This window comes from Somniosus microcephalus, unplaced genomic scaffold (assembly GCF_052327205.1).
Source record: "Somniosus microcephalus isolate GS21.2 unplaced genomic scaffold, FLI_Smic_1.0 scaffold4, whole genome shotgun sequence".
NCBI classification, from domain to species: Eukaryota; Metazoa; Chordata; class Chondrichthyes; order Squaliformes; family Somniosidae; genus Somniosus; species Somniosus microcephalus.
Window position 1 is genome coordinate 284,579 of NW_028225191.1, and position 10,918 is coordinate 295,496.

The window sequence follows — 10,918 nt, forward strand, 5'->3', positions numbered from 1 at the left end:
ATGTTAGGTTAACTGGTCTATAGTTTCGAGCCTTTTGTCTACCTCCCATTTTAAATAAGGGCGTTACATTAGCAGTTTTCCAATCTGCTCGGACCTTGCCTGAATCCATGGAGTTTTGGAAAATTACCACCAATGCATCCGCAATCCCCACCGCTAACTCTCTCAAGACCCTTGGATGTAAGCCAGCAGGTCCAGGGGATTTATCCGCCTTAAGTCCCATTATCTTACCGAGTACCATCTCCTTAGTGATTTTAATCATGTTTAGCTCCTCCCCCCATAGCCCCCTGTTTGTCCAGTGTTGGGATATTTTTAGTGTCCTCTACTGTAAAGACTGATACAAAATATTTGTGCAGCGTTTTTGCCATCTCCATGTTCCCCACTACTAATTTCCTGGTCTTGTCCTCTAAGGGACCAACATTCTCTTTAGCCACCCTTTTTCTTTTTATATAACTGTAGAAACTCTTGCGATCTGTTTTTATATTTTTTGCTAGTTTACTTTCATAATCTATCTTCCCTTTCTTAATTATTCTTTTCGTTATTCTTTGCTGGCTTTTAAAGGCTTCCCAATCTTATATCCTCCCACTAGATTTGGCTACTTTATATGCCCTTGTTTTCAGTTGGATACTATCCTTTCTTACTTTACTTAGCCATGGATGGCTGTCTTTTCTTTTACGCCCCATTTTCCTCAGTGGAATATATTTTTCTTGAAAGTTGTGAAATATCTCCTTGAATGTACACCACTGCTCATGTACCATCTTACACCATAATCTATTTTCCGAGTCCACTTTAGTCAACTCTGCTCTCATACCTTCATAGTCTCCTTTATTTAAGTTTAGTACGCTGGTTTGAGATCCAACTCTCTCACCCTCCAACTGAATTTGGAATTCAACCATGTTATGGTCACTCATTCCAAGGGGATCCTTTACTAGGACATTTTTTATTAATCCTGTCTCATTACACAGGACCAGATCTAAGATTGCCTGCCCCCTGGTTGGTTCAGTAACATACTGCTCAAGGAACCCGTCCCTAATGCACTCTATGAACTCTTCCTCAAGGCTGCCTTGCCCAATTTGATTTGTCCAGTCAATATGAAAGTTAAAATCTCCAATGATTATAGCTGTTCCCTTATTACAAGCCCCAACTATTTCCTGATTTATACTCCGACCAGTAGAGTTGCAGCTGTTAGGAGGCCTATAGACTACGCCCACTAGTGACTTTTTCCCCTTATTATTCCTTATTTCCACCCAAACCATTTCACTATCCTGATCCTTTGACCCAATATCATTTCTCACTATTGCAGTGATTCCATCCTTTATTAACACAGCCACCCCACCTCCTTTTCCTGTCTGTCCTTCCTAATAGTCAAATACCCCTGGATGTTTAGTTCCCAGTCATGGTCACCCTGCAGCCATGTCTCCAGAATGGCCACCAGATCATACCCATGTGCAGTTATTTGTACCGTCAACTCGTCTATTTTGTTACGAATGCTGCGTGCATTCAGGTAAAGAACTTTTAAATATGTTTTGTGACAATTTATTCCTGCTTTTACCCACTTTACGACTTTACCTTTATCTTTATATATTCTGTCCCTTCCTGACATGCTCTGGTTTTTAATTCCCCCACTGCTACCTTGCTCTATTGCCTTCTCCGCTAACATTTTAATTTTTCGCTCTCTTGAAACCTCCCCCCCGCTAATTAGTTAAAAGCCCTCTCTACAGCACTAGTTATTTGATTCACCAGGATTCTAATCACAGCACTGGCCAAGTGAACTCCATCCCAACGGAACAGCTCTCTCCTGTCCCAGTACTGGTGCCAGTGTCCCAAGAAGCAAAACCCATTTCTCCCACACCAGTCTCTGAGCCACGCATTTAACTCTCTGATTTTATTTACCCTAGCCAAATTTGCTCGTGAGGGCAGGTACAGCACGGGTTAGATACAGAGTAAAGCTCCCTCTAAACTGTCCCATCAAACACTCCCAGGGCAGGTACAGCACGGGTTAGATACAGAGTAAAGCTCTTTCTACATTGTCCCATCAAACACTCCCAGGGCAGGTACAGCACGGGTTAGATACAGAGTAAAGCTCCCTCTACACTGTCCCATCAAACACTCCCAGGGCAGGTGCAGCACGGGTTAGATACAGAGTAAATCTCCCTCCACACTGTCCCATCAAACACTCCCAGGGCAGGTACAGCATGGGTTAGATACAGAGTAAAGCTCCCTCTACACTGTCCCATCACACACTCCCAGGGCAGGTACAGCACGGGTTAGATACAGAGTAAAGCTCCCTCTACACTGTCCCATCAAACACTCCCAGGGCAGGTACAGCCCGGGTTAGATACAGAGTGAAGCTCACTCTGCACTGTCCCATCAAACACTCCCAGGGCAGGTACAGCACGGGTTAGACACAGAGTGTCAGCCGTGGCTCAGGCAGCAGCACATAGAAAATAGAAACATAGAAGATAGGAGCAGGAGTAGGCCATTCGGCCCTTCGAGCCTGCTCCGCCATTCAACGAGATCATGGCTGATCATCCAAACCCTAGCACCCGGTCCCTACACCGACAACCATCCCACCCAAGCCCTATCCCCGTAACCCCACGTATTTAATCCCCCCTAACACTAAGGCTCAATTTTTATCATGGCCAATCAACCTAACCCGCACATCTTTGGACTGTGGGAGGAAACCGGAGCACCCGGAGGAAACCCACGCAAAGAGTCAGAAGGTTGTGGGTTGAAGTCCCACTCCAGAGACTCGAGTCTAAAACTCTGTGCTGCCCCTCCAGTGCAGTGCTGAGGGAGTAAAGCCCAGTGCAGAGTAAAGTTCCCTCTGCACTGCTCCACTAACAGGCCTGAGCCCCAAACTCAGAAGAGCGCCCTCTGCTGTATTCCACTTGTCTCAGCATCTGGCCCGAGACCTGGTCCACCATTCCCAGAGGGCTGGTCTGTCAGTCGCCTTCCTTTCCCTGGATCAGGAGGAGGCATTCGACAGGGTGGATCACGAGTATCTCTTCAGGACTCTGCGTGCATTTGGGTTCGGGACGCATTTTGCCACCCGGATCCATCTTCTGTACGCCACCGCGGAGTGTCTGATTAAAGTTAACGGGCCTTTGACGGCGCCCCTTCGCTTCGGGATGGGGGTGCGTCAGGGATGCTCCATGTCCGGTCAGTTATACGCCGTCTGCGTGGAGCCTTTCCTGCGCCTCTTGCGGAAGAGGTTGACGGGACTGGCTCTGCAAGGGCCGGGCTTGGAGGTCGTCCTCTCGGCTTACGCCGATGACGTGCTCCTCATGGTTATGGATCCCGTCGACTTGCGGAGGATGTGAGAATGCCAGCAGATTTACTCGGACGCATCCTCCACCAGGATCAACTGGGAGAAATGCTCCGGGCTCCAGGTGGGTCAGTGGTGGGTGGACTCCCTGCCGGAGGAGTTCAGGCCCTTCGCCTGGAGCACAACGCACCTCCTCTACTTGGGAGTCTACCTCAGCCCCGCCGAGGATGCCTGGCCGGCGAACTGGCAAGAGCTGGAGGCCAAAGTCACAGCTCACCTAGGATGCTGGACAGGACTGCTCCGAGTGTTGTCCTACAGAGGTTGAGCGCTGGTCATAAACCAGCTGGTGGCTGTCATGTTGTGGTACCAGTTGGTCACCCGGTGCGGAGGGGAGCGGGCAGGTTGATGGACCTCCTCGTGGGGCTGCTCCTGGGCCTGGTGAAAATCGTCATTAAGAGGTCCAGGCAGCGGGTGGTCGAGGGGGTCATTCGGCCCGATTGCCTGCCTCTCTTCTGCGGCTATGTTCGCGCCCGGGTGGCCCTGGAGATGGAGCTCGCAGTGTCTGCTGGCACACAAAGAGGCCTTCCGCAACGGGTGGGCACCACGGGGACTGGAGTGCATCATCACCCCGGCCAACAATATCTTGATTTGATATTATATTAGTGTCTTGATTTGACTTGTTAGTTTTGTTTGATGTTTTCTTAAGTTACAGTTGATTTGTTAATCAGCCAGTCAAAAGAGGAACAACTGCCTCGAGCCGTCTCAGCAAGGGGAGGGGAGGAGAGGATTGGTCGCTCTCTGTGACCAGGAGGAAGAGGAGGAGCCAGAGAGACAGAGGGCAGAGTGGAGACCACCACTACCGTTGCTGCTACTGAGGTGCCAAGAGAGAGAGAAGAGAGAGAAAGACCAGGGGGGCACGGTGGCATAGTGGTTAGCACTGTTGCCTCACAGTGCCAGGGACCCGGGTTCAAATCTGGCCTCGGGTGACTGTCTGTGTGGAGTTTGCACATTCTCCCTGTGTCTGCGTGGGTTTCCTCTGGGTGCTTCGGTTTCCTCCTACAGTCCAAAGATGTGCGGGTTAGGTTGATTTGGCTATGATAAATTGACCCTTAGTGTTAGGGGATTAAATACGTGGAGTTACGGGGATAGGGTGGGATATGTGTCGGTGCAGGCTCGATGGGCCGAAATGGCCTCTATCTGCACTGTGGGGATTCTGTGGAAAGACCAGAGGGAAGCCATCACTGCCTCTCCAAATGGCCTCCATTGCAGGAGAGTGAGAGGGGAGACAAAGAGAAACCAACAACATGTGTTTGGAAGGAGGGAGAGCCATTTGAAAAATCGACAGTCCTTCTCCTTTGGCCGGGATGACGTTGCCCTGCGTCACTTTGCCGAGTTCTTCGAGGAGCAGTCACACGAGGAACAGGAGCACGCTGAGAAACTGAGGAAGTTCCAGAATCGGCACGGAGGCCGAATCATCTTGGCGGCCATCAAGAAACCAGAGCAGGATGAGTGGAGCAATGGTCTGGAGGCGATGCCGAGAGCTCTGCAGATGGAGAAGAATGTCGACCAGAGTCTGCTGGATCTGCACAAACTCTCCACTGGGAGCGCCGACGCTCACTTGTGTGACTTCCTGGAGACCCACTATTTGGATAAACAGGCGAAGATGATCAAGAAGCTTGGAGATCACATCACCAACTTGAAGAGACTGGGAACCCCCTGAGAATGGCCTGGGAGAGGACCTGTTTGACAAACTCACTCTGGGAGAGAGCGATTAAAGTGACTACTTGGATCAAGCTTATTGTGTTTAGTACTCATGTTTATATAATTGTGTGTGAGACCCCTGCCTTGTAGGGAATGATGGCTTGTGACTTTGTACAAAGAGCTGAGACCTGGGCTCTGTAATGTCATTAACTGTAAATAAATTGTTCAATATTAATTTAAAAAAATGCCTGAGCCCCAAACTCAGAAGAGCGCCCTCTACTGCATTACACTTGTCTCAGCATCTGGTCCGGACCTGGTCGCTCCCCCTGCGTTTGTGGCCAAGATGCAGAAGAAGCTCATCGACTTCTTCGGGGACAAAAGGAAGCACTGGGTCTCTGTCACGGTTCTGAGTCTTCCGCTTAGGGAGGGCGGTCAGGCACTGGTGTGCCTTCGCACCCGGGCGGCGACTTTCCATCTTCAGACGCTGCAGAGATACCTGTACATGGAGAATCCTCCGAGATGGTGTGCGCTGGTGACGTATTTCTTCCGCCAGCTGCACGGCCTCAATTATGACACGCAGCTCCTGTTTGTGGAATTGGGCCGTACGCGTGCCTACCTGCGGGAGCTGCCTGTCTTTTACCAGGAACTGCTATGGGTCTGGAACAGCATCGCCTCCAGGCGGAGTTCGCCCCAGTCAGGAGTGGCGGCTCTCCTTCGGGAGCCGCTGTTCAGGAATCCACACCTCCATGATCATGGGTTCGGGTGGCTGGCGGAGGGCAGGGCTGTGCCTGGCAAGGTAACCAGAGTCGGGGACCTGCTCGATGGCGGAGGAGTGGGCTGGATGGCGCCAGAGGAGCTGGCACAGCGTCTGTCCTGGGCCAACACCCAGCTCGCGTTCAAAGCCATCGAGATGCTGAAAGTGGCACTGGGCCCCAACTCCACTAGGTGTATCGAGGAGGCTCAAGCACATGGGGTGATCCCGTCCGAACTGACCCCCGTTCAGACGGAATTCCTCATCAGCGCACGGCCCCAAAACCCCTCTCGGGAACCGGCGCCTCTCAACTTGAGCCATCTCAGGGAAATGCCCTCCGTGATGTTTAGTTCTGCGCGGAGGGGTTTCCTGTACGGGCTGCTCCTGCACACTCTCCACTTTGTCATCTTCGCCTGCTGTCCGGACACACCTTGGCATGCCATCTTGCCGTCCAGCAGAGGCAGAGGTCCCCAATGGAGGGCTCTCTGTGCGGGAGTCCTCCCTTTATCTATTGGGGACTTGGCCTGGAGGGTGTTGCATGGAGCAGTCCCATGCAATAAGATTTTGGATAAGTTCACGGACTCCCAGGCCGCTTGCTATTTCTGCGGCCTGGAGGAGTCCGTGTTCCATATTTATGTGGAATGTGAGAGGTTGCAGCCCCTCTTTCACTATTTGAAGGGGCTGCTCCTCGATTTTTGGCTGCACTTCAGTCCCACGCTCCTGATCTTTGGTCACCCGGTGCGGAGGGAAGCGGGAAGGGCGGAGGACCTCCTCATAGGACTGCTCCTGGGCCTGGTGAAAGTGGCCATAAACAGGTCCAGGCAGCGGGCGGTCGAGGGGGTCGTTCGGCCCGATTGCCTGCCTCTCTTCCGCGGCCATGTTCACGCCCGGGTGGCCCTGGAGATGGAGCACGCGGTGTCTGCCGGCACACTTGAGACCTTCCGAGACCGGTGGGCGCTGCGGGGACTGGAGTGCATTGTCACCCTGGCCAGGGTGAATTTAATTTAATTTGATAAGTTTCAAAAATTAATTTAAGTTTTTAAGTTTCATTACAGTCCACTTGTTCGGCCGGGAGAGCGAGAGGCTCCGCTCGGCGATGCAGAGAGCCCTGCAGATGGAGAAGAATGTCAACCAGAGTCTGCTGGATCTGCACAAACCCTCCACTGGGAGCGCTGACCCTCATCTGTGTGAATTCCTGGAGACCCATTATCCGGATGAACAAGTGAAGATGACCAAGAAGCTTGTAGAGACTGGGACCCCTGCCTTGTAGGCATGAGGGCTTGTGACTTTGTACAAAGAGCTGAGACCTGAGCTCTGTAAATGTCATTCACTGTCAATAAAATGTTCAATTTTACATTAAAAAACATTTTTTAAAGATTATTTAAAGACAAATTTCCTCCAGTTTCACGGACAGCCTTTGTCACTGCAATAATTTCTTAAATGTTTAATCATTAAATCAAAAGCATCAAAAAGGAAGAGAGTAGCAAAAGTAAAGAAAGACTTGCATTTCTATAGCGCCATTCATGACCACTGGACGTCTCAAAGCGCTTTACCTTTTGAAGTGTAGTCACTGTTGTAATGTGGGAAGTGCAGCAGCCAATTTTCACACAGCAAGCTCCCACAAACAGCAATGTGATAATGACCAGATAATCGGTTTTGTTATGTTGGTTGAGGGATAAATATTGGCCAGGACAACGGGGATAACTCCCCTGCTCTTCTTCAAAATACTGCCATGGGATCTTTTACATCCACCCGAGAGAGCAGACGGGGCCTCGGTTTAACGGCTCATCCAAAAGACAGCCCCTCCGACAGTGCCGCACTCCCTCAGCACTGCACTGGAGGGTCAGCCTAGCTTTATGTGCTCGAGTCTCTGGAGTGGGACTTGAACCCACCACCCTTTGACTCAGAGGCGAGTGAGCTGCCCACTGAGCCACAGCTGACAACGTTGGTCCCTTAGAGGTAGAGACAGGAGAAATTATTATGGGGAATAAGGAAATGGCAGAAACGATAAAACAAATATTTTGTATCTGTCTTCACAGTAGAAGACACAAAAGCAAACCAAAGATGGTGGGGAACTGAGTGTTTAATGAGGGTGAGGAACTTAATGTAAAGTACTAGAGAAACTAATGGGACTAAAAGCCGACAAATCCCCTGGACCTGACGGCCGACATCCTCGGGTTCTAAAAGAGGTGGCTGAAGAGATAGTGGATGCATTGGTTTTGATCTTCCAAGATTCCCGAGGTTCTAGAACGGTCCCAGCGGATTGGAAGATCGCAAATGTAACACTGCTATTCAAGAAAGGAGGGAGAGAAAAAAAACAGGGAACGACAGGCCAGTTAGCCTGACATCAGTCATTGGGAAAATGCTGGAATCCATTGTTACGGAAGTTGTATCAGGGCACTTAGAAAATCATAACATGGGTAGGCTGAGTAAACATGGTTTTATGAAAGGGAAATCGTGTTTGACAAATTTATTAGTTATCTGAGGATGTAACTAGCAGGGTAGATAAAGGGGAACCAGTGGATGTAGTATATTTGGATTTCCAAAGGGCATTCGACAAGGTGCCACATAAAAGATTATTACACAAGATTAGGGCTCACGGGGTTGGGGGTAATATAGTAACATGGATAGAGGATTGGTTAACAGGCAGAAAACAAAGAGTAGGGATAAATGGGTAATTTTCAGGTTGGCAGACTGTAACTAGTGGGGTGCCGCGTGGATCAGTGTTGGGGCCTCAGCTATTTACAATCTATATTAATGACCTAGATGAAGGGACCGAGTGTCATGTATCCAAGTTTGCTGATGATACAAAGCTAGGTGGGACAGTAAGCTGTGAGGAGAACACAAAGAGTCTGTAAAGGGATATAGATAGACTCAGTGAGTGGGCAGTAAGGTGGCAGATGGAGTATAATGTGGGGAAATGTGAGGTTATTCACTTTGGTAGGAAGGATAGAAAAACAGAATATTTTTTAAATGGTGAGAAACTTTCCAATGTTGGTGTTCAGAGAGATTTGGGTGTCCTCGTGCAAGAGACACAGAAAGCTAGCATGCAGGTACAGCAAGTAATAAAGAAGGCAAATGACATGTTGGCCTTTATTGCAAGGGGGTTGGAGTATAAGAGTAAGGAAGTCTTGCTCCAACTGTACAGGGCCTTGGTGAGACCACACCTGGAGTACTGGGCACAGTTTTGGTCTCCTTATCTAAGGAAGGATATACTTGCCTTGGAGGCGGTGCAATGAAGGTTCACTGGATTGATTCCTGGGATGAGAGGGCTGTCCTATGATGAGAGATTGTGTAGAATGGGCCGATACTCTCTGGAGTTTAGAAGAATGAGAGGTGATCTCATTGAAACATACAAGATTCTGAGGGGGATTGACAGGGTAGATGCTGAGAGGTTGTTTCCCCTGGCTGGAGTGTCTAGAACTAGGGGGCATAGTCTCAGGATAAGGGGTCGGCCATTTAAGACCGAGATGAGGAGGAATTTCTTCACTCAGAGGGTTGTGAATCTTTGGAATTCTCTGCCCCAGAGGGCTGTGAATGCTGAGTCTTTGAGTATATTCAAGGCTGAGATCGATAGATTGTTGGACTCTAGGGGAATCAAGGGATATGGAGATCAGGCAGGAAAGTGGAGTTGAGGTTGATGATCAGCCATGACCTTATTGAATGGCGGAGCAGGCTCGAGGGGCCGTATGGCCGACTCCTGCTCTTATTTCTTATGTTCTTATGGACTTTCAAAAGCCATTTGATAAAGTACCACACAAGAGACCTACTCGGAAAAGAGAAGCACATGGTATTAAAGGGCTGATGGTAATTTGGGTATATAATTGGCTGAGGGATAGGAGACAGTGAGCAGTGCTGAGGGATGTTTTTCTGACTGGAGGGAAGTATGCAGTGGGTTCCCCCAGGGGTCGGGATTAGGACCATTGCTTTTCTTGTTATATATAACTGACCTGGACTTGGGTATAGGTGAACAAGTTTGAAATTTACAGATGATACAAAACTTGGCAACTTAGTAAATAGTGAGCATAGTCGTAGCAGACTTCAGAAGGACAGAGACAGACTGTGAAATGAGCAGACACAAGGCAGATGAAATTAAATGAGGATAAGTGTGAAGTGATGCACTTTGGGAGAACACGCTGGTGTCTCTTAAGGCTCGTAGAGCTTTTAAAGCTCTTCCCACAGTCAGAACATTTAAAGGGTCTCTCGTCAGTGTGAACTCGCTGGTGTTCCTTAAGATCCCCGGAGCTTTTAAAGCTCTTCCCACAGTCAGAACACTGAAACGGTCTCTCGTCAGTGTGAACTCGCTGGTGTTCCTTCAGATCCCCGGAGCTTTTAAAGCTCTTCCCACAGTCAGAACACTGAAACGGTCTCTCGTCAGTGTGAACTCGCTGGTGTTCCTTCAGCTCCCGGGAGCATTTAAAGCTCTTCCCACAGTCAGAACATTTAAAGGGTCTCTCGTCAGTGTGAGCAAGCTGGTGTGACAGGAGGGTGGATGACAGAGTGAATCCCTTCCCACACACGGAGCAGGTGAATGGCCTCTCTCCAGTGTGGAGGAGCCGGTGTCGCTTGAGCTCCCCGGAGCTTTTAAAACTCTTCCCACAGTCAGAACATTTAAAGGGTCTCTCGTCAGTGTGAACAAGCTGGTGTTTCTGCATGGTGGATGAATGAGTGAATCCCTTCCCACACATGGAGCAGGTGAACGGTCACTCCCCAGTGTGAACTCGCTGGTGTGACAGGGGGTTGGATGAATGAGTGAATCCCTTCCCACACATGGAGCAGGTGAACGGGCTCTCCCCAGTGTGAACTCGCTGGTGTGACAGGAGGTTGAATGACTGAGTGAATCCCTTCCCACATTCGGAGCAGGTGAATGGTCTCTCGTCAGTGTGAACAAGCTGGTGTCCCTTCAGACTCCCGGAGCTTTTAAAACTCTTCCCACAGTCAGAACATTTAAACGGCCTCTCATCAGTGTGAACAAGCTGGTGTAGCTTGAGCTCCCGGGGGATTTTAAAGCTCTTCCCACAGCTAGGACACTGAAATGGTCTCTCATCAGTGTGGACAAGTTGGTGTTGCTTCAGTTCCCTGGCGCTTTTAAAGCTCTTCCCACAGTCAGAGCATTGAAATGGTCTCTCATCAGTGTGAACAAGCTGGTGTCGCTTCAGATCCCCAGTGCTTTTAAAGCTCTTCCCACAGTCAGAACACTG

At 49.6% G+C, this 10,918-nt stretch overlaps 1 pseudogene; it reads left to right on the forward strand.

Annotated features, from left to right (window-relative positions):
- The first annotated feature begins 4,163 nt into the window (after positions 1 to 4,163).
- On the forward strand, positions 4,164 to 5,201 carry LOC147084020 (ferritin heavy chain pseudogene; annotated as a pseudogene).
- Positions 5,202 to 10,918: the final 5,717 nt, after the last annotated feature.